Below are 22,501 nucleotides of genomic sequence, written 5' to 3'. Positions count from 1 at the left end.
AGTTCGCTAAACACCGCGCTGCATTTGTGTAACTTAGTAGGTGACAAATGGCAAGCGGCAGTAATGGAGTGACTGACAGGGACAGCTGTACACACAATACTGTCTATTAATAGTGTGGCTAACTAAAATACCGTACTGAATAAGTCACAGTGACTGAGTAGGTGACAAGTGACAGGTTACAGGAGCGGGGTGAAGGGGACAGCTGTGCACACAGCAGGAGCTCACTAAATACTGTGCCCGACATATGTCGCAGGGACTGAATGGGGGACAAGTGGCAAGGTTGGGCTGACAGGGACATCCATGCATACAGCAGGAGCTCGAGTCTCGTAGTTAGTGACTGACTGACTGACAGATGGCAAGACTAGTTGAGACACGCAGCGGGGAATCTGGCGAGCCGAGGATCCTCCAGAGCATGCGCAACGATGCGAAACTTGGTGTCATTTGAAGATCCCCGCGCTGGACGGTATTTTGATTCAGGATGCTAGGGAACCTGGGGGCGGGGACCAGATGTCTCTGCTCAATGGGGATTGGATACAAATTAATGGCTCAGCCAATCACATGAGACTGAAGGCCGAGCCATTTCACCAATGGAGCCTTCTATTGCTTACAGACCTGGATGACCCTTACCATTCCGGGGGTCCCGTAGGCCCAGGGAGGACGTTTAAGTTAAACGGCCGTTTGTCCGCACTCCCTCCCCCTTCCCTGCCAGGTTCTTCCTATGAGTGGGCACAAAGCCCACAGGGGGTGGGGCTGGGACTTTTAAAAGCACGTCCCAGCCCCGCCACCTTCACTCGGCCCTCCCCGGCGCCGCTCCCCCGGCACGTGACGCTGGAAGTCGCCGACTCCGGCTCGGCCCCCGCCTCCCTCGCCCTGCTTGCGTCCCCTCGCGAGCCTCAAGATGGCGTCGCTCAGGCGGCTCGGGCGCTGTTGAATGGAGAAAGCTTTATTGTTCCCCGAGCCGCCGCCACCAGCCCCATCACCTCCCGAAGCCCGAGTGTTCGCGTGTCCTCCGAGCCGCTGTCAATAAAGAACAGACAGTTTGAATCGGCGGCGCCGAGCAGGTAACCATAGAGACGCGGGGCTGGGGCTCGGCCGCCGGGACCACCCCGGTGGCCCGGGGCCCCTAAATGGAGCCGGGCCTTGGGGCCCAGCCTCTGGAGGCCTCGCCGGCGGCTGGCCTGGGCCTGGGCCGGGGCTGGGGCTGGACCTCTGACCTGGACAGCCACCTTCGGGCCCGGGCCCGGGCCCCGACCGAAGCACCCCAACGGCACTCGGGGAAGCCCGGCCTCGGACTTTCCGCTGTGCCTCCCGGGGCCAGCCCTTGACCTCTCTGTGCCCTTTCCCTCTGTATGGGGTGGGAGGGGGGACGAACATTTACTTAGTACGTTACGAATACTCTCATTTGATCCCCAAAACAACCCAGGGAGGCACGTCCTAATTCTAACACCCCCATTTTACAGTTGAGGAAACTGAGGCAGACAGTTGCCCAAGAGGCTCGTGGAGGTCGCAGGCTGTGGAACGCGGACCTGAGGGCGCACAAAGCTCTATGTACACCCCCCCCCCACACACACACACAGAAAGACGTCAGGATGCAGTTAAGATAAACACGTGGCTGATTCTGAATTCGCACCCAGCCCCTCCGACTCCCAAATCCCAGGCTTAGCGCGGGGATCTTGAGACCCGAGGGGTGGGAAAGTGTAGGGATGGAGGAAGTGTGAACTGGGGGAAAGAACCCAGATACTGACTAGTGCCGGGACCTCTCTGCCGGGCCGGCCAGCCCAGAGGGTCCGGGATGACTGGGAGGGGCGGGGGTGGGGGGGGCAGCCCTGGGTAAACCCCGAAGTGCTTGGAGATCCACGGGGCAGAGACAAGGCACCAAGAGTTATTCAAAGCCTTCTCCGTGCTAGGTGCTGCAGACCGTGCAAGAGAGTGCCTGCGCTCCGGGAGCCTGGATTCTATCTAAAGGGAGCGGGAAAAGGGGGGAGAGAGGGAGGGTGGGAGGTGCTCCAGCCTGGGAGTGAGGAATGGCCCCTCCTCACCATGGAGATCCCATTAGAAAGGGGCCGCAGGAACTAAGTGTGGAAGCAGCTGGGGTGTGGTTGCCAAGCTGGAGAATCAGAGGAATGGAAGTCCAAATTCCATTTACTTTTCTGAATATGGGGAAGAGAGATCTAAATCACTTCCCTGTTTCCTCATCTGTACCAAAAAAAAAAAAAAAAAAAAGTAAATTCATGTAGAACCTACCTGGGGAGGTAGAGGTGGAGGAGGGCTCTTAGAAACTAGGTAATTATGAAAGATATAAAGTATGTAAAAATACCAGCTATTATTATTTACATTATTTACACTCTGAAGTTGACAAAAACTTCAAATGCGCCATCTCCCATTATGGCAATGGTAATTATCTCTTGTTCTACGAAGAGAAAACAAGATTTAGAGGGAAGTGATTTGCCCAAGGTAACATATCTTGAAAGTTCAGCTGTGGGAATGCAAATTATGGTGCTCCTGACAAGTAAATCTAGGGTTCTTTCCACAGTTCCTGCCTGCCTGGACTTCAGTTTCCTCCTTTGTAAGAAGAGGGAGATGGTTAGTCAGTAAATATTTATTACATATTTGATATGTGCCAGGCTACAGTGCTAAGCCCGGGGGATACAAAGAAAGGTTTAAAAAAAATTTTTTTTTTCTGCTCTCTGGGGAATGTGTCATTCTTTAAAGTCCATTGTAGCTTGGCCATGTCTTGTCTGTCTCTGGATTTATCAAACATTAGATTACTATCGTCATTTATTATTGTGTCTTGTGAACCTAACTTATTCCACTGATCGACTATTTCTTAGACAGTACCAAATGGTGGGGTTTTTTTTATTTTATTTTTTATTATAGCTTTTTATATACAAAACATATGCATGGGTAATTTTTCAACACTGACCCTTGCAAAAATTTCTGTTCCAATTTTTCCCCTCCTTGCCCCCACCTTCTCCCCTAGATGGCATGTTAAGTATGTTAAAATATATGATAAATACAATATATTTGTACAGAAGGTTTTGTGTTCCAAATATGTATACATATTTATACAGTTAGCTTGTTGCACAGGAAAGATTGGATTTAGAAAGAAGGTAAAAATAACCTGAGAAGAAAAAACCAAAAATGCAAGCAAGCAATAACAGAAAAAGTGGAAATGTTGTGTTGTGGTCCATATTCATTTCCCAGTGTTCTTTCTCTGGGTGTAGCTGATTCTGTTCGTTACAGATCAGTTGGAACTGATTTGGATCCTCTCATTGTTGAAGAGAGCCACGTCCATCAGAATTGATCATCATGTAGTATTGTTGTTGAAGTGTATAATGATCTCCTAGTTCTGCTCATTTCACTTAGCATCAGTTCATGTAAGTCTCCCTAGGCCTCTCTGAAATCGTCCTGTTGCTTATTTCTTATAGGACAATAATATTCCATAACATTCATATACCACAATTTATTCAGCCATTCTCCAATTGATGGGCATCCATTCAGTTTCCAGTTTCTGGCTACTACAAACAGTGCTGCCACAAACATTTTTTGCACATATGGGTCCTTTTCCTTCTTTTAATATCTCTTTGGGATATAAACCCAGTAGTAACACTGCTGGGTCAAAGGGTATGCACAGTGCCATAACTTTTTGAGTATAGTTCCAAATTGCTTTCCAGAATGGTTGGTTCCATACACAACTCCAACAATGCATCAGTGTCCCAGTTTTCCCACATCCCCTCCAACATTCGTCATTATCTTTTCCTGGCATCTTAGCCAATCTGAGAGGTATGTAGTGGTATGTCAGAGTTGTCTTAATTTGCATTTCTCTGATCAACAGTGATTTGGAACACCTTTTCATATGAGTAGATATAGTTTCAATTTCTTCATCCGAAAATTGTCTGTTCATATCAATTGGAGAATGGCTTATAAGTCAATTCTCTATATATTTTGGAGATGAGGCCTTTATCAGAACTTTTAGCTGTAAAAATGTTTTCCTAGTTTATTGCTTCCCTTCTAATCCTGTCCACACTAGTTTTATTTGTACAAAAGTTTTTTAACTTAATATAATCGAAATTTTCTATTTTGTAATCAATAATGACCTCTAGTTCTTCTTTGAGTACCAAATGGTTGTGATGACTGCTACTTTATAATATAGTTTTAGTGCCATGCCTTGTTTGAAGGAACTTTCCAACCCTGACAGTTTTAAGCAGGGATGGCAATCTTTAAAAAAAAAAAAAAAAAATCTTATTTTTCCAAATACATGCAAAGATAATTTTCAACATTTACCCTTGCAAAACCTTGTGTTCCAAATTATTTCTCTTCCTTCCTCCATCCCCTCCCCTAGATAGCATGTAATCCAAAATATGCTGACCATGCAATTCTTCTATACATATTTCCACAATTAGCATGTTGCACAAGAAAAATCTGATCAAAGAGGGAAAAAAATGAGAAAGAAAACAAAAAGCAAAAAAAACTTCAAAAAAGGTGAAAGTACTGTGTTATGATCACATTCAATCCCCACAGTCCTCCCTTTGGATACAGATGACTCATCACAAATCTATTGGAATTGGACTGAATCACCTCATTGTTGAAAAGAGCTATGTCCGTCAAAATCTATTGTTACATAATTTTGTTGTTGCTGTGTACAATATCCTCTTCCTTCTACTCTCTTCACTTAGTATCAGTTCCTATAAGTTTCTCCTCACTTTTCCTAAATCATCCTGCTGATCATTTCTTATAGAACAGTAATATTCCATTATATTCATACACTATAGCATATTCAGCCATTCTCCAATTGATGGGCATCCACTCAGTTTCCAATTACTTGCCACTACAAAAAAGGCTGCTACAAATATTTTTGCTCATGTGAGTCCTTTTTCCAAAGAAAGTTTTCAACATTCACCTCTGCAAAGCCTTGTGTTCCAAATTTTTCTCCCTCCCTCCTCTCTGCCCCCTTCTCTAAACAGCAAGCAATCCAATATTGGTTAAACATGTACAAGTCTTCTAAACATATTTATGTATTCATCATGCTGCTCAAGAAAAATCAGGTCAAAACGAGAAAAAACATGAGAAAGAAAAAAACAACAAAAACGACGAAATTATTATGCTTTAATCCACGCTTTAATCCACATTTAGTCTCCATAGTTCTCTTCCTAAATGTGGATGGTTCTCTCCATCACAAGTTTATTGGAATTGTCTTGAATCATCTCATTGTTGAAAAGAGCCAAGTCCATCAGAATTAATCATCCCATAATCTTCTTGTTGATGTATACAATGTTCTCTTGGTTCTATTCACTTTACTTAGCATCAATTCATGTAAATCTCTCTAGGCCTTTCTGAAATCAGCCTGCTGATTGTTTCTTGTAGAATAGTAATATCCCATAACATTCATATACCATAACTTATTTAGCCATTTACCACCTGATAGGCATCCACTTAATTTCTAATTCCTTGCCATTACAAAAATGGCTGCTACAAACATTTTTGCACATGTGGATCCTTTTCCCTTTTTTGTAATCTCTTTGGGATACAGGCTCAGTAGAGACACTGCTGTATCAAAGGGTATACACAATTTAATAATAGCCCTTTGGGCATAGTTCCAAATTGGTCTCCAGAATGAATGGATCAGTTCACAATTCCACTAACAAAAGTTTAGTGTTCCACTTTCCCCACAGCCCTTCCAGCATTTATTATCATCTTTTCCTGTCATCTTTGCCAATCCGAGAAGTATGAAGTAGTAACTCAGAGTTGTCTTAATTTGCATTTCTCTAATCATGAGTGATTTAGAGCATTTTTTCATATGACTAGAAATGACTAATTTCTTCTTCTGAAAATTGTCTGTTCATATCTTTTGACCATTTATCAATTGGAGAATAGCTTATATTCTTATAAATTTGAGTCAACGCTCTATATATTTTAGAAATGAAGCTTTTTATCAGAAACACTGGATGTAAAAAAAAATTTGATGGCAACCTTTTCTATTTGTTTTCAAAGACATGCAAGTCAATTTTTTTTTTGCAATCCTATTGGAACATAACTTTTTAAAGCTATTATTTTTATGTATCCATTAATATTCTTCCCTGATTTTTTTTCTGGGAGTTTTCTCCTTCAGCCATATGCTTCAAGATCTCTCCAGGCCTTTCTTCCTGTGCCTCTCTTTCGACAACCTTTTCAGAGAGGATCACCATGATTGGATGCTTTATTCTGGACCTGTTAGTATTGGGAGGGCTATCAGGATAAGCCTTTGTCTACCAGCCAGTTTCTCATTCTTAAAATTGCCTTAGTTTAGAGCTCAAAGCATTGATGGCAGTCCCCTTGTCTGACACTCTTTTTACAGATGTGGCAATAGGCCTAGATGGGTAAAATGATTTACCTAAAGATTGTCCCTATGTGGCTTTCCATTGTCCTTTGCCTTACTTATAATGCTGATTCTTCTGAGGTTGTGGTATTGCATGAATCATAGCCATACATACATACATACTTTTTTTGTTCATGCCAGAAAGATTGAACATTTTCACACACTACTGGCATATAGTCAGCACTTCAAAAGTACTTGTTTACTGAAACCACATTTGAACAGGGTTAAACATCTTGTTATTAATTTCCATAAAGTAACAAGAGAAACACCAAAAAATTATTTTTCATCTACAGAAGACCCTTATTTGAATGCACACGCTTGGCCTTGCACCTGTATGGAATATTCAAAGGGAATTTTCTCTCATTGTCTCATTAGTACAATGAGTTTATTATTTGTTGTTGTACAAAGCAGGGAGAGGTCTGGAAGCATAAGGAGCAGAACTCAGAGGAGAACATTGGGGGAAGCAGAAGAGGGATGATTTGTACATAGAAGCAGAAAGGATGATAGATAAAAGGAGGAAGGGGGGGCTGGCTGGATGCAACTACACAACTTAAATCTCCCCTTAAAATTATCATTTTAGTCTAGTGGTTCTCAGAGTGGTCTGGGCACTGCTAGGGGCTTCTAAAACCCTTTCGGGGATCCCAAAGTCAAAACTATATGCCTTGCAATACTTAAGATGTTTTCATTTCTAATATGCTAGAGATTGTTAGATGTAAGCCACATAAACAGAAAGGGCAGAAAACTGTGCTCTGTAGTCCAGCACCCTCAGAGGAGGAACATGACCAGAGGGTAATGCCCTGGAGCACACAGGAAGTTGCAAAGTTGAGATTTGAATCTGAATTCTCTAATTTTTTTGCTCCACCACAGACGCTTTCATTCTTAGGGCTTCAAGTTGTTCCCTCCAGGTTTCTCCCTTCCTCCAAAGAAATCTTGTCAACACATAGTTATAGGTCTGTTACTTTATTTGGCTTTAAAAGCCATTGGTATATAGTGATTCAACAATTTAGTCATATATTAAGCGTCTACAGCATGTAAAATATTGTGCTAGGCAAGGGAGAAGATAGAAAGTTTAAATATAATACTTCCTGTGGTCATGGAGTGCTTATTTTCCATAGGGGACATAAAATACACAGATGAAACTTTCAAACATTAAATAGCTACTATGTGCTAAACCCTGAGCCAAGTATTGGGAATGTAAAAGCAAGTGGTTCCCTGAGCCCAGAATGCCTTTCTCCCTCACTGCCTCCCAGAAACATTGTTATCTTTTAAGGCTCCATTTGGAGCCCTGACATTTGCAGCTGATAGTAAGTGCTCCTCCTTCCTTAATTTTCCTTGTACTGTGTTTGTGAATGTCATATTAACTTTGTTTCCTGTCCCCAGCTTCTTCTTAGCAGAATGTAACCTCCTCAAGGGCATAGATTTTCATTTTTAACTTTGTATCCCAGCACCTTGCATCATGCTTGGCAAATAATTGTTCAGTCTTTTTCAGTCTTGTCCAATCTTTATGATACCATTTGGGGCTTTCTTGGTAGAGATACTGGAATGAGTTGTCATTTCCTTCTCCAGCTCATTTTATAAATGAGGAAGTTGAGGCAGATAGGGAGAAATGACTTCTCCCTATCATCAGGATCATATAGTCAGTAAGTATCTGAGGCCAGATTTGAACTCTGGAAGAGTTCCTGATTCCTGCCTTCAGGTCTGGCACTACCTAACTGCTCTGCTTGGCACATACTATTAACTTATGTCAAATGTTGAAAACAAGAACCAAAAGAATCCCTCCTCCTTGAGGAGTTTGGGAAATGCTATACTTTCAGGAACAAATACAAAATGTTCTGTTTGACATTCAAGGTCTTTCTTAACCAGGCCCCCTCCTTCCCTTTCCAGTCTTCTTTCACCTTTCTTTCCATGCAGTGATACTGACATCCTGTTCCTCCAACAAGCTGCTCCAGCTCTCATTCCCAGTATTTTCTCTTGGCTTTCCCCCATGCTTGGGACTAGCAGCTTCTCTGGCTTCAAGGCCCACCTAAAATCTTACCTTCTACAGGAAGCCTTTCCTAGCCACTTTTAATTCCAATGCCTTTGTTGTATATGACTTGTTTGTATATATTTGTTTTAGGAACATCTAGGCGGTGCAATGGGTAGAACACCAGGCCTGGAGTCAGAGAAACTCATCTTTTTGAGTTCAAATCCAGCCTTAGACATTTCCTAGTTGTGTGACCCTGGGCTGGGCACTTCATACTGCCTGCTTCAGTTTCCTCATCTGTAAAATGAGCTGGAAAATGAAATGACCAAGCATTTTAGTATCCCTGCTAAGAAAACCTTAAATGGGATCACAAAGAGTCAGACACTACGTAAGAAAACAGGACCCATAAAAACAACAACTGTCTGTGTATACATTTGTCTTCCTCGTCAGACTTCACATTTGTTTCAAAAGCAGAGGACCTAGCTTTACCTTTAATTCTAATACTTCTAGTATGACTTTGGGCAAATCATGTAATCCTAGAGATTCCTCTCTGTCAAATGAAGGGTTGGACTGGATGGCCTCTATTAACTAAAATTTCCAATTTGAGACTTATGCAGTGTCCTCTCCTTCCTCGACCCATCCTTCTCCTTCTCCTTTCCCCTCTACTCCCCCCACTGTAGAGAGTACTTTATCTCAGAAGGGAGAGAAGTGTATTCTGTAGCTCTTCTTTGAGGGCAGGAATGATCATTATAATTACACAGAGTTCAGTTTTAATTGTTTCCTTTCAATTTATAGTGTTATTTTTGTGCATAATGTTCTAGTGTCCAGTCACTTTTTATTAGTTCATGACTTTCTTTGCTTCTCTGAAGTCTTCATATTCATATGTTTATTACAATGCAGTAATATTTCTTTATATTTATTCACCACAATTTGTTTTGCCATTCATTTTGATGGGTATTCATTTTGTTTCATGCTCTTAGCTACACAAAGTGTTGCTATATTTTAGTGTCTGTAACAACTTTTTAACTTTTGACCTTAACTTTTAAGCTTTGCAGTGGGTCATATCTGGGTCAGATTGCTTACTGGATACTTAGATGAAGTTTGCAAAGTACTTAACCCAAGACCTCGGTGAACTAGGTAACCAAAATATTATCTTTACTTAACAGATGAAGAAATGAAGTCTTAGGAACATCCTGTCTAATCCCATTTTACAAACTGATGCCCAGAGAGAGTAAATGACTTAGCATGGTCATGTCATTGAGAAGTCATCTGATTTCAAACCTTGTAGTATACCATGTTGACTTATTGCTTTGCTCATAGCTGTATAACTAATATAGGTTCAGAACTTGTTAAGGAACTTGGATCTCCTGAGGATTACACAGAATTTCTGGGTTTGAAGGTACTCTGGTGATCATCAAGCTAATAAGAATTCTCATTTCAAAAGCTTTGACAAAAAGGGAAAAAGAAAACAAAGAAAAGAGGATCTTGGAAGTATTTTAAAGAAATATTCAGAAGAGGCCAGAAGGAACACAGACAAGTAGGACAGCTTTGAAAGTTACATGTTAAATTTGTTATATGCTATCATGGAAAAGCAAGCTATAGATAATAGAGATTCATAGTTTTATGTGTAATCTTTTTCTATGCTACTTTATATATAGGAATCCTTATTTTACATGGCATTTGCCAAGTTCCAGATTATTTTTTTAAATCCTGGCCAAAGGTCCTCTTGTTTCTGCTAAAAGTTTGGCTTTTCTAAGTAAGGGGGAACCACAGTACAATCTATTCATTCCACCTTTGAATGGTTGTTTGGGAGAGAGGACCAGGCCTAGGGTTTACTGGCATAAAGAGACTCCTTTTAAGGAAACACTCAACACGAGGGCATATCAGCATTGTAAAATTACTAACTAAAATAGAGACTGATTTAAATACAAGGGCTCACCCAAAGCTAAAATAACAAGAACATTCTGGGCTCATTTTTTGCTTTGTGGTAAGAGTCTGGGAGAGTGCCTTCAGGGCAGAGAAAGGATCAGGGATTTGCCTGGGGTTAGCCAGTCATGTGTCAGAAGACCCCGAATTGTAGCTTTGAGGCCACACCATCTCTCTTGTTATTTTAGCAATTCTGTTCTTTTAGATTCTTCCTTAGATTCAGCCCAAATCTTTGCTCCCCTGGACCCAAGAAGGACAAATTTGACCTCTCTTCCACATGATGATCCTTCAGATGTATAAAGACAGCAGCCCTGTCTCTTGAGATCTCTTTTCTCTAGGTCAGAAACGCCCCCATCCTTTCAGCTGGTCCTCATGGAGCATGAGCTTGAGGCCCTTTACCATCCTGGTCTGTCTCCTCTGGAGGCTCTCTGGTTTGTAAATCCCTTCCACTCTTTGAAGAGGCAATTCAGACGGACATCTGTGGGATGCTATTGAGGGAATGAAGGATGATAGGAGCAAAGGCACTGAGATGGGAATGGATAGAGAGGCAGGAATAGAGAGTAGCTCTGTTTGGCTACTAGAGTATGTGTACCCAATAATGAGAGCTAACTGCACAGGTTAGGTTTGTCAGGTAATGGAGGACATTGAATGCCAGACTGAAGAATTTATGCTTGAAATGGTTTCTTCCTGGGCAGTTAGGGACATGCTTTATTTTAGGCTTGTGCTAAATGAGGACTGTGCTTAGGATCAAATGAGAGAATCTTTTTAAAGTACTTTGCAAACCTTAAAGTACTCTGTAAATACCAGCTAGGAAAATGGTAGCAGAGGCAGTACCATACTGAATAGAGATCTGGCTTCAAAATCAGAGTGATATGGATTCAAATTCTGCCTCTGAAACATCCTGGACAAGGCAATTAAGCTCTCCGTGCTCTAAGCAGCATTCTAAGACTATAAATCAGCTGCAGAAAAGGTGCTGACCTACATTGATAGAGGGAGTTTCCTTATCTTGAGGGGAGTTCCTTCTTTTTGTGATAGATATAATTTATTATTATTATTATTTTTATTTTAATAGCTTTTTATTTACAAGTTATATGCATGGGTCATTTTACAGCATTGACAATTGCCAAACCTTTTGTTCCAATTTTTCCCCACCCCCTCCCCTAGATGGCAGGATGACCAATACATGTTAAATATATTAGAGTATAAATTAAATATAAAATAAGTATACATGGCCAAACCATTATTTTTTGTACAAAAAGAATTGGACTCTGAAATATTGTACAGTTAGCCTGTGAAGGAAATAAAAAATGCAGGCGGGCAAAAATATAGGGATTGGGAATTCAATGTAATGGTTCTTGGTCATCTCCCAGAGTTCTTTCACTGGGCATAGCTGGTTCAGTTCATTACTGCTCCATTAGAACTGATTTGGTTTATTGCATTGCTGAAAATGGCCAGGTCCATTAGAATTGATCATCATATAGTATTGTTGTTGAAGTATATAATGATCTCCTGGTCCTGCTCATTTCACTCAGCATGTGATAGATATAATTTAAAGAAAAATTTCAGAAATAGCACAATCTATTGTAAAGTGATAGATGGAAGCTCAAAAGGTATAAGTTTGATTTCTAGCTCTACCTTTTCCTTTTTCTTTTTTGTCTCTCTTTTTCTCTGTCTCTTTCTGTCAGCTTCTCTCTCTTTCTCTCCCTCTCCCTCTTCCTCGATCCATCCATTTCATTTAACAAATCAAGAAACTGAGGCACAAAGTAGTTAAGTAACTCTCCAAAGTCACATAGGTAGTAAATATCAGAGGAATTTGAACCCAGTTTCTCAGCAGAATCAAATTGCCTTTCCCCTGTGCCAAGCTGTCTTCCTTCGATAACCTCTAAGATCCTTCATAACTCCAAACTTATGATTCTGTAATTGTATGTAGGCAGAAAAGTAAAAGGTTTTTTTGAACTGTCCAAAATGGGATGCTGGTTTTTTGTTTTTTTGTTTTTTTTTGTAAGCCACTGTGAAAAATTATGCTGAGGCAGTAATAGATCAAGAGAGTACTATGGGAAAAAAAGAGAAATTTAAAGTTTTGACTTGAAACTGTATCCAGAAACCATCTTGCAAATGTCATCAGAAGCTATAATCCAACCTAGTAAATGGAGCAAGAAACTGAACACAAAGTGTCCTGTTAACACAAACTAAAAGCAAGCCTTGAATTTCTTTGCTATTTTGGGTTTGGGTGGGCCCTTCACATTCACATCAGTACAGTGTGTCTTGGTGATCTGGGTCGACTGGGTTTGAGCCAGAGAGTAGGTGATGACCCTTGCTTGGCAGGATGATGGAAGCCCTGGAGGAAGAGCCAGAGCAGCCAATGGGTTTTTCAATCTATTTTATTTCAGTTCAAAGCGACATTGCAAAGGGACAACCCAGGAAAACAAGCTGTACCTTGGCAATCCTCTGCTGCTTTTGGAGATTGAGGAGGGTTGTGTATAACCAGAATGTGGCTTGTTTTCTCAGGCTCTCTGTCTGCAATGATGCTTTGAACTGAAATAAAATAGATTGAAAAACAAATTGGTATGCCCTGGTGCTTCATGCTGAGTATTTACATTATGCTTCTAGAGCACTGCCTGTACCAGCAGCACCCTGGGGGAAGGCAGGGACCTCTTGGCCTCTCTCAACTCTTCAAGAGAGTAAGCACTTTGATTTTGGGGAAGGAAATTGAATTGGGATATATGGTTTCCTGGATCTCCAATAACCTGCTTTTCAAAGGCATCATCTTGGATAATGAGGAGAAAATCAAGCTGCTAAGCACATTGAGAAAAGTATTAAAATAATGTTAAGGGCATTTAAATTCAGAGATAAGATTGTCACTCTTTTTAACTTGGTGGATTGGTTTACACTGAATGTGAAGGATCTTGCTCAGTTTTAGCTCTTCTCTGGCCTTTAAGGCGAGTGGCTAAGCTAGAGAAAACTAACTTTCACTGCATTTCCCTCTTATTTATGATTTAAGTCAAAATCAGGATACCAAGCATGTAATTTAATGAGATTAATAAAATTTTAGTATGTTTTTGATGTGACTCGTGCATTGACATCCCTGTAGATTCATTTTGTTCTCACAGAAATATGGCTGGAATCGCATTATTGAAATTTATAGGATTATTGAATTTAGGGCTTTGCAGTACCTTAGAACTAATTTGGTCCAAACCTCTCATTTTACAGTTAGGAAGACTGAGTTACAAAACTGCTGTGAAGTGCCTGAAATCAGACTCCAACACAGGGTACTAAATTTCTTTCTAGTGATCTCTATGTTGAGGGTTCCATGATCCTATCAGCCAATTGAGGGAACTTTGTCCACTGACAGATTTTGGCTATTCCATACCTTTTCATCCAGCTCCTCTTGTTTGCTATCATATACACATACCCATGCATACACACTTACCTATTTACCATATTGTCTTTGTCAGTACCAGCCATGCATCTTTTCATTCCCCTTTGGGTTGTTTATAATTTTAATTCTTCCAAGATTCACACAGCCCTGTCGAATTACAAATACAGAATTGTATGGGATCTTAAGAGATCACCAAGTCCAACCTTCTGATTTTATAGATGAGAAAATTCAAGCTCAGAGAAGTTATGACTTGCCCAAACTTGCCAGTGGACGGAACTGGGATTTGAACTCAGAATTAAGAGAGCACCTAATAAGCTACCTCTGGTGAACTTAGGTTATCTGATCCAAGTGATCTATAGCCTTTGAAAGTGAAAGAGATAGCAAATATGGCTACTTGGCCACCATCAGTGATCTTTGAAAGAGGGGAAAAAGTTTATTGGATTGATTGGTTTTGCTGATTTAAAATTTCTTTTTCTTTTCTAAAAAAAAATCTTTGTCATAAGCATCATAAGATATTATCTCATTTGATCTTCACAATAACCCTGGGAGATAGGCACTGTTATTTATCGAGGAGGAAACTGAGGCAGACAGAGGCTGGCTTGGCCAGCTAGTAAATACATACAGCTAGTAAATATCTGATGCTGGATTTGACCTAAGGTCTTCCTGGCTCCAGATCCAGGGCTCTTTTGTTGAGGAGTGAGGTACTGGGGAAAATCTAGACAACAGAAGGTGGCAGTGTATTTAATAAGAAGGATATCAGAGAAAGGGAGAGGCACCATAGGACTGAAAAAGGGGAAATACCCTGGTTTTCAAAAACAGGAGAAAACAAGAGTTTACAAACTATAAACCAATGAGCTTGACTGTGTCCTTCATAGTACATTCAGGTGGATTTGACATTGTTGAATAGTCCTTCTCACTGAGTAGTCTTTCCTGGCTTTTATTACGGTTTTAGAGTTTTCCTGTAGAGTGCCTCAGTCATCTGTTTGGCCTGTGCTGTTGAACATCACAAAATTAGAAGAGGTGAGTTATTAGTCCACTATTAGGATCCAAAGGTGTTGAGAAGCTGGAACATTGGGCTGACTTGACCTAGGTGAAATTTAGTAGGGATAAATGTGAAGTTTTATATTTGGGTTAAAAAAATTAAATTTATGTGTGCAAGATGGAGTTTGTGTGAAGAAGACTTGGGGTTTTTGTGACTTGCAAGCTCAGTATGAGTTATCAGTGTTGTGGCGGTCAAAAAGTTCATGCCTTTTAGACTGGGTGAAGGGAGCCATGACTTCCAGGGATAAGCAGTCATCATCCCAATTTAGTCTGACTTAGACACCACCTAAAATATTATATTTGGTTCTGGGCAGCCCAGTTCTCAAGATAGTGATAAGTGTGCAAGTGCCCAAAAGAAGGCAGCCTGGAGGATGGAGACCTTGAATCCGGGTTCTCTAGGAATCATTTGAAGCAGCTGACATGTAGAGATTCATGCATCTTGATGTCTGTCTTCTGGTGTTTGGAATATTGTCCCATGGTGAGCTTGTTCTGTCTGACACAGAGACTAGATCTTGGAACAACCCGTGGAAGTTCTCCCACAGCTGTGTGGGCTGCCTTGAAGGTGGTGATTTCTCCCTCACTGGAAGTCTTCAAGCAGGGTTAATGACCACTTGTTAGCATAGTTTATGGTTGGCACCAGCTCACTACTGCAGCCCTCTCATGCTTAAAATTCTGTGGATCTGTCCTCTGATTCAAAGTCCATTTTACTATTTTCTGTTTAGAAAAAGCAACATCCAGCTAGAATCTTATGGCTTATTTATTTTGATTTAATTTTAATGCATAGAAGGTCAGAGCTGAAAGGACCTTGGAATTTACTCTTGACTCATTTGATAGATGAGGAAACTGAGGACTAGAAAGATTAATTTGGGCCAACTCTCAGAGCTGAGACTTCTGCCCAGACCTTTGTGATAAAGGCCAGGCTTCTCAGCTGTTTTAGTCACTGAGATAAAGGGATCACAATAATTTATAAACTCTTGAAAAATAATTCAGAATTTTGTGCTGGTCTTATTTTGTTCAGGCTTAATATGAGACAAAGAGGGGAAGTTGGTGCTGTTGTGTGTACCATTATTTGTACCACACCAGCTCTGACCCCCAAAGAAAGATGATGTGCTTGTTTATACGTAGCATTCCAGTGTTAGACCCTAGAATTCTTCCTGCTTCTGTCATCTTGGTATCTAGTTTGCCATTAAATTGTGAGCAGGGCAAGGACTATTTTTGACTTTTTTTTTTTTTTTTTTGTTCCCCTTCACTTAGCACAGTGTCTAGCACACAGTAGGTTCTTGATAAATACTTGCCGATTTGTAGACAGTTTGTATCTGAGGGAACATAATTTGCTGCCAAGAAGATGGATAGGATTGAAGTCGTCAAGGAAGAACATTGGCTAGGTGAAGAGAGTGGAGAGAAAGATGGATTGAGGGAAACTGAACTAGAAATAGACTAGAGGGGAGTAGACAGGTCTTAAAGAGGGCACTGTTGGTTTTAGACATTCAAAGATACCTTCATTGTGATACTCAAAGCGTCTGGCTCTGGAACCCCAGGGCTAGCTAGCATCAAGAAACAATCTAATGCATAAATTGTCCTTTCTGGTTTTATTAGTAGTGGAAAAGAAAGGCGGGAGGGATAATGGACATTTTCATAAATCTTTTAGCATCTTTGAGTTGCTACCAAAAGGAATTGTTTTAGGAACCAATTTGGCCAGGATTTAAGAGATTAGCTAATGCCCTTAATACATAAATAAGGAAGCAGAGGCTCATATCTATTAAGTGATTTTTTCAATTTCATAGACATGAACCCAAGGCTTCTGATTCAAAAAGCCCCTTCCCTTCATATAATCCATCCTCCCACATATGGCTAGGACCCATGCTTGTAGGAAAATAATGATCCTGGAGAATAAAAGAAGTGGCATAAACTGCTAGAGAGGGTGGAGATCAGTGAGGGAGAGGGTAGAGATGATGAGGCTGGCAGTCCAGAAAGCAAGAGAAAGGACTCTAGTTTGCCCTCGGGGAAATGTGTTAAAGTGTTCCTTTTTTCTCACTGACAGAAGCACACCTTGATAATGTTATTACAGATTCTAATTCTGCTTCTGACTTGCTCAGACATTGAAGGAGGTGCTTTACCTGTGTCTCCCAACTCTGGCCCCCCAGCTTCTCCCATCTCCCTATTTCTTTCTGCCCCAGAAGCCTGAAAGTTCTAATGGCTTAGGAAGCAGTGACTTTCATTTTAGCAGTAGGGAGATATTGAGAGTGGGTAGCTCAGAGATAGCAACTTAAAAATCAATTTCTGAGGGTTGTCATATATATGCTTGAGTATTTGGTTATTTGGGAGCCAATGGAAGGTCTAGAGCCTTCTTATTCGTACTACCTGTTCATATTCCAAAGCATTCAAAAATTGAACTGAGAGCCCCAAAGAAATGTTTGAAAGTATGTTTGTTTTTTTTTTTTTAATAACCTACCCCATTATTAACCCCAGCATACTCTTGAGCTTATGGCAATTATTACACACAACTCAGAAAGTAAGTTTGGCCATAAGCACTCAGCCAGTGTGTATAACTGCCAGCATGTCACTAAGGTTTTGTTTTGTTTTTGTTTTTGTTTTTTTGTTTTTTTAATCTTGGCTAAAACTCTAGGGAGAGCTTTCCAAGGGCAGGGTCCATGACAGTAGAATAATTGGCCCCCAGAGTTCTGGCTATTTCTGAGCAACAAAATGTTGAAAAAAATTTTTGACAGATTTCTCCATGTCTGTCTGAATAGTTTTGAGCCAATCATATGGAATCCCAGAAGCTTGGTCCTGAAGTTTAAAGCAATAGAAGTTCATCAACACCTCTATGTGTGTGTGTGTGTGTGTGTGTTTAATCTAACTCCTTATCAGATTCCCTAGTGATGGGTACTAGAGAAATATGTATATCAAAATAATCTTCAAATGTTCAAAGACAAAAAGATTGCCAAATTTTACAGCATAGGAAGTGAGAAGAGTGGGAATATATTTAACTGTTAGCCATGTTAGAGAAGGATAATCTATTTACAATGATAGTTAGACAAAGAATGAAGATTGAGTTATTCACGTCCTAGGTCTTTATTGCCACTAGCAATACAGGGAGAAAAACCATTTCACCTGCTGTGTCTGGAAAGTCCAAGCAGTAAGAAATACATGCAATCCCGATCCCTTCATCCCAGAGCCTTTTCTGCTTCTAACTTCCCCCTTTGCCAGGATGGTATAGTGAAAGAAGTACTGGATGCCTGGGCCGGAATCCCATCTCCCAGCATTTGCTAGCTCTGTGACCATGGCTTAGTCCCTTCCACTGATGATCTCTTTTCACCAGAACATATGTAGATATTTGAAATAAGTATACAAGTCAAACATTTGCTGATAATGATAATTTTGCAATTCCCACATTCAGTTACAAGACCTTATATAAGGTCACAAACCACAAATTTAGGAGACAGCAGAGAATGAGGGTAATCACCCCTGTACTGCATAACTCTTGAAGTAGTTGTGAGCAGATCCTCTAGGGAGTTGATCGTGTTCCCTGAAAATGCCAGTCTCTTTTTCCTCCTTCTCACTATTCCTCATTTCTTGCTAGACACACAATAATAACAGCTAACATTTGTAATTTTCAGCATGCTAACAAGAGGCAAGTTATCTCATTTTATTCACATGGCAACCTTGTGAGAGCTATTATCTCCATTTAATAGATGAGGAAACTGAGGCAGACAGGAGAAGTGATGTGTCCAGAGTCACGCTGCTCATGTCTAAGGTAGAATTGGAAATGCCTAAGGTAGGATTGGCTTTAGGTCCAGTCACTATGCTACAGTTTTTTCAGCATCAAAATTTTGGGGGTTTTATAACACCCCACCTATCCTCCTCTTTCCTCTCCTTTACTACCTTATTCATTTTTAAGACTAGCCCTTTCTGAAGCATGTTATTCAACTTTTCATTGGACTTGGAATGCAGAGTGAGACATATAGTTTTTGAACATGGCCATTATGGGAATTTGTTTTGCTTGACAGTGTTTATGAGAAAGATTTCTTCCTATTCTCAGTTGCTGAGGTGTGTGTGTGGGGGGGGTGGGAGTGGGGGGGGGAATGGATGGGAGAGAACATGGGATTTTTGTCAATTGTAAAAAGTATGTATATGATATATAAAATTAAAAAGAATAAACTTTTTTTTAAAGTATTTGGGGATGGGCTTTAAAATGTTGAAGTTGTTACTGATTTTTGAGAGCCTTGATTGTAACAGATGAAAGATTAGAATTAAGTGAAATTTAATAGTAATTTTGAGTTATTTATATGGTGGGTGTTTTGCAAGACTTTTCATTTTCATTTCAAGATATAAAGAGTTCTTGGAGGCTTTTAATTCTAACTTCATTATGAGGTTACTCTGTCTCCCTCCTCATTGCTTTCCTCTGATAGGGTCTTTCTCCTTACTCTAGCTAACTCTGGTTACTCTTAACTATATGCTCGCCTAACTGTTTCATGTTCACCATTCCTAGTGTCTATTGTATCCCTTCATTTTATCTGTAACCTCTTCCCTTAAATAAATCAAAATCCAATGAATTGTATCATGTATCAGATGCCCAGTAAAGGCAGGAAATGAGGCTCATCCTAAAATCTTCCATTTTTTAACAGTCTTTAAAAGTTATGAGACTCTATGAATTAGCCAGAAAGCACAAGAATTACAAGAGATTTATCATGTTGAAAATATTGGTGGTGTGCCTTGTGGTATCACATAGATATTCTCAGAGGAACATTTCTATCAGAAATAGAGCATTTGGAAAAAGAAACCAGTTGACTCAGATGGTAATTACTGACCTTTCAAGAATACAATTTTAAGGTGTATTGCTTTCTCTTAGGTGAAGGTTAGAAAGGAAATAGTTATGAACAAGAGGATTTTGTCTGTAAATATTAAACTTTGTATCATTTCTGGATGGAGGTGACCATTGTGAGGAAAGCAGGGAGGTTAAACATGCTGTAGTATTTGAGCTAGAACAGAGATAACATTGATGGTGGCGCCTGGGTTCTTGGCTCTGCCCACTTGCTCAGTGTATGGGAGAAGCAGTTAAGTTTTTTCAGTTCTACTGGGATTATATCCCAAAGAGATTATAAAGAAGGGAAAGGGACCTGTAAATGCACGAATGTTTGTGGCAGCCCTTTTCGTAGTGGCTAAAAACTGGAAACTGAATGGATGTCCATCAGTTGGAGAATGGCTGAATAAATTGTGGTATATGAATATTATGGAATATTACTGTTCTGTAAGAAATGACCAACAGGATGATTTCAGAAAGGCCTGGAGAGACTTACACGAACTGATGCTGAGTGAAATGAGCAGGACCAGGAGATCATTATATACTTCAACAACAATACTATATGATGATCAGTTCTGATGGACCAGGCCATCCTCAGCAACGAGATCAACCAAATCATTTCCAATGGAGCAGTAATGAACTGAACCAGCTATGCCCAGAAAAAGAACTCTGGGAGATGACTAAAAACCATTACATTGAATTCCCAATCCCTATATTTATGCACACCTGCATTTTTGATTTCCTTCACAAGCTAATTGTACAATATTTCAGAGTCTGATTCTTTTTGTACAGCAAAATAACGTTTTGGTCATGTATACTTATTGTGTATCTAATTTATATTTTAATATATTTAACATCTACTGGTCATCCTGCCATCTAGGGGAGGGGGTGGGGGGGTAAGAGGTGAAAAATTGGAACAAGAAGTTTGGCAATTGTTAATGCTGTAAAGTTACCCATGCATATATCCTGTAAATAAAAGGCTATTAAAAAAAAAAAAAAGGAATTTAAAATAAAAAAAAAAGTTTTTTCAGTTCTAAAACTGGCGCTGTAGTATTGTCTTCTTATAAAAGGAATTGGAAACTTGATAATTAATGCTTATAAAAGAAGAGCATTAATTATCAAGTTTCCAATTCCTTTTATAAAGGTTATAAAAGAAGAACCTTTGAATTTGTAGGGAGAAAGCACAGTGACACTGCCATATTTTTATTGCTGGATTTTATGGTTTCAGGGTTTCTTCCACAACTGGGCTTTCATGCTTATGTTAGGGTGCTTAGGCAAGTACTGACCTATTTACAAATGAGATGGACCACCTGCAGCTTCACTTACTACTGGAAAGCTTGATTGAGGTTTAAGAAATAGTGAAGCTATTTTTTTCAAGATGAGGCCAACAGAATATTTTTACTGGCTTAATTTTTTTTTGAGCTTTTTATTAAAAGCTTATTTATTCAAAGACATTTTATTTGAATTCAGTATTTTAAATATTATTTTACTTGTTTAGTTTATGATAATTGGTTTAGTCATTGCATTTGAGGCTTAGAATTGTAAAATTTAGGGAACCATTTTCCTACCTTTGAGTTAAGGGGAGAAAATGTCGTCCATGGGTCTGAGTCTCCTTCATGTTCTGCATTCTCTCAGAACAAAAGAAGAAACATCATTTCTTAGAACTCTCCTCCCTTCTTGGGAAGAGAAGAAAGGCTATTCTATTAAGTCCGCTTGATCTTCTGCCTTGGGGATGCTGAATATAACACCATTCCTTCTGCTCCAGAAACCCGTTCCTTCACTTAAACTGTCTTAAGACCTTAAGAGGACTCTGTATGAAAGTAGACTTCTTTGAACATGTATAGCTTCTTGAATTCATTCCTCCAATCCATTCTCTCTCCATTCCAGTGATTCTGGATGCATTTCTCCCCCACCCCATACAACAATCAAATCCTGTTCTCTATACCCCATTGCCAGATCTGTTATTCCCAGTTCCCTCAACCTTCCCACCTCCATGTGCCATTTTAAAGCTATCCACCCTTCCACTGTGGTCTCTGGAAAGGCATTTTAAATTTTTTCCAATCCTATTCCTTCTATCTTTTGACTCCCATTGAGTTCTGGCTCACTTCTGATGACACAGCTACCCAGTCACCCTTTCTAGCACTGGTTATACTTCCACACATTGTCCTTCTTCCCCTTTTGGTAAATTTATTCCCCGGAAGTTGAATTCCTTGTTTTTCCATACCTTTGAAATTTCCCTTAATAAAATATGGTCTTTTCCCTTTTGTTAAATTCTACTTTTGCAAAGCCCTTTGAATTGTTTTCCCCCTCCCTTATTCTTCCTTTTGTTCATAACATTATTTCTTGAAAGCCTTTCCCTTTCTAAAAAATTTTCCTCCTCCTTCTTGGAAGACCTTTTCCTTCAGTCATTTGATTCCCAATAAAATCCCCCTTCTCTGGCCTTCCCCAATCCCTTTAAGTTTTTTTTTGGTATCTTTTTTAAATTAGGTTTACTATTGTTTATTTCTCTCGGTGTAAAATTTTTTTTTTTTTGTTTTTTTGTTTTTGTTTTTTTCAAATTTTCCCCATTTCCAATTTTCCTAAAATGACAAAATTAATCTTGTAGATCCAAATAAAACCAAGGAATTTAAATATCATACTCTCTCTTGAACTTAATTAAATTTGGGTGCTTTGGGTTTCTTTAGATGGGGCCTTCAAAACCTTGGGTTATTCTAAAGGCCAAATCTAAAATAATTTGCCAAACTTTAAGTTTTCCTTTTTTTTCCTTTCTTTTCCGTTTCTTTGTTTCTTTTCATTAATCAAATTTTTTCTTTTTTGGTCATTCTTTTCAATTGGAAAATTTTTAAATTTGAACTTTTTATTTTTATTTTAGTTCCAAATTTTCCCCCCATTGAGAGACAAATTAAACCCTTTTTTTTTGTTGCAAAAGAAAAAAAAGAAAGGGGTTTTATTTTTCCATTTAGTTTCAAACTGGAGGTTTGGTAGTTTTTTTAGTTTTTGGAATTGTTTTTTTGGTTTCATTGGTTTTTTAGTTTT

The 22,501-nt window shown here is 39.6% G+C and overlaps 1 protein-coding gene across 1 annotated transcript in view; it reads left to right on the top strand.

The window, feature by feature from the left end:
• Positions 1-685: 685 nt before the first annotated feature.
• The window catches only part of ZBTB40 (zinc finger and BTB domain containing 40), a 67,638-nt gene continuing 45,822 nt past the window's right edge, over positions 686-22,501 (top strand). Inside the window, 1 exon segment of the mRNA XM_031962641.1 lies at positions 686-1,061. The gene's annotated coding sequence lies outside the window, so the exon portion shown is untranslated.

The sequence above is a fragment of the Sarcophilus harrisii genome, chromosome 3, assembly GCF_902635505.1.
Source record: "Sarcophilus harrisii chromosome 3, mSarHar1.11, whole genome shotgun sequence".
Classification (NCBI taxonomy): domain Eukaryota; kingdom Metazoa; phylum Chordata; class Mammalia; order Dasyuromorphia; family Dasyuridae; genus Sarcophilus; species Sarcophilus harrisii.
Note: the sequence above shows the minus strand (reverse complement) of the source record. Positions and strands in the feature narration are given on the sequence as shown.